Source organism: Schistocerca americana, chromosome 1 (genome assembly GCF_021461395.2).
Source record: "Schistocerca americana isolate TAMUIC-IGC-003095 chromosome 1, iqSchAmer2.1, whole genome shotgun sequence".
Taxonomy (NCBI): Eukaryota; Metazoa; Arthropoda; class Insecta; order Orthoptera; family Acrididae; genus Schistocerca; species Schistocerca americana.
This window is the reverse complement of record NC_060119.1, coordinates 566,300,598-566,306,597: the sequence shown is the minus strand read 5'-3', so window position 1 is coordinate 566,306,597 and position 6,000 is coordinate 566,300,598.

Sequence of the window (6,000 nt, the reverse complement as noted above, 5' to 3'; positions counted from 1 at the left end):
GTACTATGGTGGTGAAGCTTCGTTCACCGTACGGAAGCGAACAACTGTAAAAATACATAACAGGAAGCTTTGCGCTTATAGTTCTGTAGGAGGCTCTTGGAAATTTAATTGTTCAAAAATGTGTGTGAGATCTTATGGGACTTAACTGCTAAGGTAATCAGTCCCTAAGCTTACACACTGCTTAACCTAAATTATCCTTAGGACAAACACACACACCAATGCGCGAGGGAGGACTCGAACCTCCGCCGGGACCAGCCGCACAGTCCATCACTAGCGCCCTAGACCGCTCGGCTAATCCCGCGCGAAATTTAATTGGCAGGGATATTATGAAACAGTGTTGTACTGAATGCAGCAGGTGAAAAACTAAATATATATTGCCAGTGATACTAGGATTTCGAAGGGGATGATGATGATCTTGCCATTGGAGGGATGGCTACAACGGCTCTCACAGCAGATGGAGTCTCAAGATTGTGCTTAGCGCTTAGCTTAGAGTTACTTACGTTCTTTTCTTTGGAAGTAAGCAGCGAACAGTTTGTGTGTGCGTGGAATGGTTTTTCGTATTTGCCAAAAGTAATTTGTGTGTTTGAGGTCGCAGTGTATTTGGACGCAGCTATCCGATCCCCTATCGTCTGGCTGTGTGACTCAGAAACCATTAAAGACTCCGCTGTCCGTCCGTACACATTCCACATCAGTCGTCCACCCCTTCCACCCTCGGTATACTTTAACAACGGCAGCACGCGAACAGTTTAAAAACTTAGCCGTTTCGTAAATGTTTCCACTCTTGGACCGAAAGCCAGTGGTCATGCCCTTTTGGCCGTCAGATGAATCGCTCCGCTTCCGCATGATAACGACTGCACTGTGTCCCGCATCCCCCTAACCTCCCTCCTCCCCCCAACCCCGACACACATTATATACCCTCCACTGCTAGTGTAACAGTCTGCTGTCTGTGAGTGGTTATTCCACGACGACGACGAACATACGCGGTGGTCACATTAACGAGACTAGGCCTTTGTCGAAGAGAGATACGGGCGCGTACAGAGAAACATAGTCATGTTCCCCTCGCTCAATATGCGTACGTTTCTTCTTCTTCTTCTCCTCCTTATTTTAGCGGGGTCGGAATACTAATTACTGGATTTGGAGCAATGTTAGTGGTAGACGGTGGCCGGATGCTCTTCCTGTCTCCACCCCCACCCACCTCCACCACCAGCGGCGCCGATTTTGTGTACCCTAACTGCCTGCGTCTAATATAAACCCATTTGAACGTTTCCGAATCGTCTGAAGTGGGATGGGATGCCAGCGCGGTATTCACTTACTAGGATGTGGGAGACCGCCTAAAAACCACATCCACAGTGGCTGGCAATCTGCAGATTCGATTCAGTCCGGGTCCGACTCACCTCCTCAAATCCCAAGCGGGGTGTACTAACGCACCTGGCTATCCGCACGGGTCGCGCAATACGCGATTGTAATAGGACAGTAAAATCGATAAGTTTGTGACGAAGTATCCTCCGCCACGCGCTGTACGACAGAACAAGGCGGCGCAGTGGTTAGCACACTGGACTCGCTTTCGGGAGGATGACGGTTCCATTTCCCATCCAGATTTAGGTTTTCCGTGATATCCCTAAATCGCTCCAGGCCAATGTCGGGATGGTTCCGTTTGAAAGGGCACGTCCAATTTCCTTCCACATCCTTGAAACTAATCAAACTTGCCTCCTTCTTTAATGACGTCCTTGTCTACAAACATCAAACACTAACCTTCCATATTTTCCTTGCCCTGTGCAGTGATTTGCGGAGTACGTATATTGGCGTGGAAAAAAATCTTTCACAATTAGCAGCAATGTTGTGCCACAATTAACTGCTTCCGCTGCCAAGAGTATTCTGGAGATATCTTTTTTTGACAAACTACAGCAGGTTACGCTAGGACCTACTATAATTCTTTCCAGTCAGTAATTTACTGTGTATTTTCTTTTGTAGTAGTATAGTTTGTGTTTCCGCTCTCCCATTCCGTTTGCGTATGCGCTTTGTGTTTTTGCATGCTTGTGTGTAGGCGTGTCTATCTGTGTATATGCGAGCACGCGTGTGTCCGTTTTTTATGTTATATTAGAGACTTTCTCCATAACTTTGACACTGCCGTAATAGAACTTTTTTCTGGAGACTGAGAAGAACAGCAGCACTACTAAATTTAATTGACTATCTTTCCCTTCAGAAGTCGCCTCTTTATTTAGTGCAGTATTTTCGTATTATGAATTAAGGATCTCTCTTCGGAACGCTCATACAGGACAATCAAGCAATAATGTTCTCTCATAAGAACTAAGAAAACTTCTTAATTGTTTTCGAGTGTGCTATTAATCTCTCGGCACTATTACCCATTGTGTAGAGTTGCATCAGGTGCTGTGTGTACACAGGGGTTATCGAGATGAGTTATCACCCATTGTAAGTAGTCCACCGGTCTCAGCTGTCGATTGCTCACGAGACAGAACGCAACCGCCTATAGAAATCACATTCTAAATCATCATGACGTGTACGTTAGTGCGACTCGCTGCAGAGTGAAGTGTGCTACAAAAATGACTGTTAAATCCCCTGAAATAAGTATTTGTTTTCTCTTTTTATAAGTTGTGTGAACTATCTTTGGTATTACAGAAGCGTATCGTGCAGCAGAGAGACCTATTGTTCGTTCTGCATTGCATGGTTTGCGCTAATGGAAGTGAACACAAGCGAACCAGCATTCGCAGTTAATTCGCCAGTGTTCACTACCATTCGTTCACTTGGATCTGTGAACAAGCGTTTACACTAGAGGTAACTAAAGGGAACACCAGATAACGGACACGGCTTATGAATTCTGCGTTGTTGTTTACTGGAGCCAGTAATCAGCACACAGGACACAACTCTACTACAGCTGTAAAACTACAATAGGCTACCGAAGACAATCATAAATAATCGTAGATTGCGGTAGTTTTCATAGTAGTCTTGGTCACTTCACATGGTAACCGTGTTACCTGTACTTTGGTGTGTTGCACACCCATCGGCCGTTACCTCATTTCGATCGCCGTGTTTGCGTAAGTGATCAATGTCTTATTAGATTCTCCTGGAACCCGGAAGCGGTGAACCGTCTAGATAATGAGTGAGGATATCTAAAGGGCCACATAAACTATGGAGCACTTTTGTTCTAATTATTTAACCTCCTGTCTGTTAATAAAATTACAATAATTATAGCAAAATTGCAATTGTCAGTACTGAATCCAAGTGTTATTCGAGAACTGTTTATTTGTAACTTCAAACAGAGGGATGCTGTAGTAATAATAATAATAATATTGAAAAGATAGTAGAGATTTATTATATAGAACTATAACATTCAATTTACTAAAAAAAGAATAAAATGAAAAATAAACGCGAAGCAAAAATATATCAACCAGCGCTTCAGTACTTCGTCGAGCTTATATAACAACATAAACAACTTTTGCATTTATCAGTACAAACAGGAAACTCTTGTCTCCGATCATGATGAAGCAAATTCTGTTCAGTACAAAATAACAACAATAATTATATAGATTATTTTATATTTGTGCATATAAACTGTACTTTTATCAGAAGTAAATGCTTTATTTACATAACAGCACAGAAGAGCAATTAATTTTTATTACTTATAAAATGCAGTTAATATTTGGTAAGGCTATAAAAGACACAACGGACTAACACCGAACGAGGTGTGGTTCTAATTACACTGGTGATCAAAAGTATCCAGACACGTGGCTGTAAATGACTTACAAGTTCGTGGCGCCCTCCATCGGTAATGCTCCAATTCAATATGATGTTGCCCCACCCTTAGTCTTGATGACAGCTTCCATTCTCGCAGACATACGTTCAATTAGGAGCTGGAAGGTTTCTTGGGGAATGGCAGCCCATTCTTCACGGAGTGCTGCACTGAGGAGAGGCATCGATGTCGGTCGGTGCGGCCCGGCACGAAGTCGGCGTTCCAAAGCATCCCAACGGTGTTATGTAGCAATCAGGTCAGGACTCTGCGCAGGCATGTCCATTACAGGGATGTTATTGTCGTGTAACCACTCCGCCAGAGGCCGTGCATTATGAACAGGTGTTGAAAGATGCAATCGCCATCCCTGCATTGCTCTTCAACTGTGGGAAGCAAGAAGGTGCTTAAAACATCAATGTAGCCCTTTGCTGTGATGTGCGTCGCAAAGTAACAAGGGGTGCAAGCCCCCACCATGAAAAACACGACCACACCATAGCACCACCGCCTCCGAATTTTACTGTTAGCATTACACACGCTGGTAGATAACGCTTACAGGGCATTTGCCATACCCACACCCTGCCATCGGATCGTCATCTTTTATACCGTGATTCGCCACTCCACACAACGTTTTTTCACACTTAAATCGTTACGCTCCTTACATCAAGCGAGGCGTCGTTTGACATTTACCGGCGTGTTGCGTGGCTTATGAGCAACCGCTCGACCATGAAATACAAGATTTATCACCTCCCGACTAACCGTCACAGTACTTGCAGTGGATTCTGACGCAGTTTGGAATTCCTGTGTGGTGGTCTGGATAGACGTCTGCCTATTACACATTACGACCCTCTTCCACTGTCGGTGGTCTCTGTCAGTGAGCAGACGAGGTCGGCCTGTACGCTTTTGTGCTGTACGTGTCCCATCACGTTTCCGCTTCACTATCGCATCGGAAGCAGTGGACATAGGAATGTTTAGGAGTGTGGAAATCTCGCCTACAAACTTATGACACAAGTGATACCCAGTCACCTGACCACGTCCGAAGTCCGTGAGTTACGCGCAGCGCCCCATTCTGCTTTCTCACGATGTCTAATGACTACTGAGATCGCTGATATAGAGTACATGGAAGTAGGTGGCAGCACAATGCACCTAATTTGAAAGACATATGTTTTTGGGGTAGTCCGGATACTTTTGATCACATAGAGTATGTGGCAAACAAACAAATTTCAAAGAGAAGTCGTCGACTTCCACTTTCTCTCTCCCACATTAAAAAAAAAAAGGTTCAAATGGCTCTGAGCACTATGGGAATTAACATCTGTGGTCATCAGTCCCCTAGAACTTAGAACTACTTAAACCTAACCAACCTAAGGACATCACACACATCCATGCCCGAGGCAGGATTCGAACCTGCGACCGTAGTAGTCGCGCGGTTCCGGACTGAACGCCTAGAACCGCTAGACCACCGCGGCCGGCCTTTTTTTTTTTTTTTTTTTTTTTGGCAAAATTTATTGCTCACACATTCATTTATGTTTCTTTCCCTACCAGTGCCACCAATACCACCGATAATCCTCCCATTGACGACGTCATTTATGTACTGTACCAAAACCATCGAACCGTAGTTTTGGAACAGCGCATCTCTAAGCACGACATATTAGTATCTGAATTTGTACGTACGACTGAAATTAATGGATGTAGTGCACTTTAACACTGAATTGCTGCTCCAGCTTTCCTTGGTATCAATGCAAAACTTAGCACATATGTCGGTAGACGCTTTTCAATGGCACCGTATTGCGACTGAAGAGGGAATTTGAAAGTAGAATGCAAATTACCGACGACAAGCATTAATCTGAACAAACCCTAGCGTTTACACTCTCGGTAATAGCAACTGGAGACATTTGCGTTACTGATTGTTTCCAATTACAGTAGCTGCTATATCCCAGACAGTTTTTAATATCTGCAGGGATAAACGTGAAGAACTTCATGAATGTTGTTAAAGCAAGATAACACCAATAAAATATGATTAATGAATTGTGAAACAAAGTAAAATCGTATGGCTGGGAGCCCCTCAACATGGATGTTGAGTCGCCTGTTCGTAAGTTCTTTCTACTGAAACCACTTTGGCTACTGCACTGAGCGTTCAGTCTGTATAGGTTCTGTGTCTTCCTTTGACGAGAAGCTTGGACATTGCCCTCGAAGGAGCCGGATAATCACATGCGTGAACGTCTTGGGATTCGCCATCCGGTCCATCACTGCGATGAGGA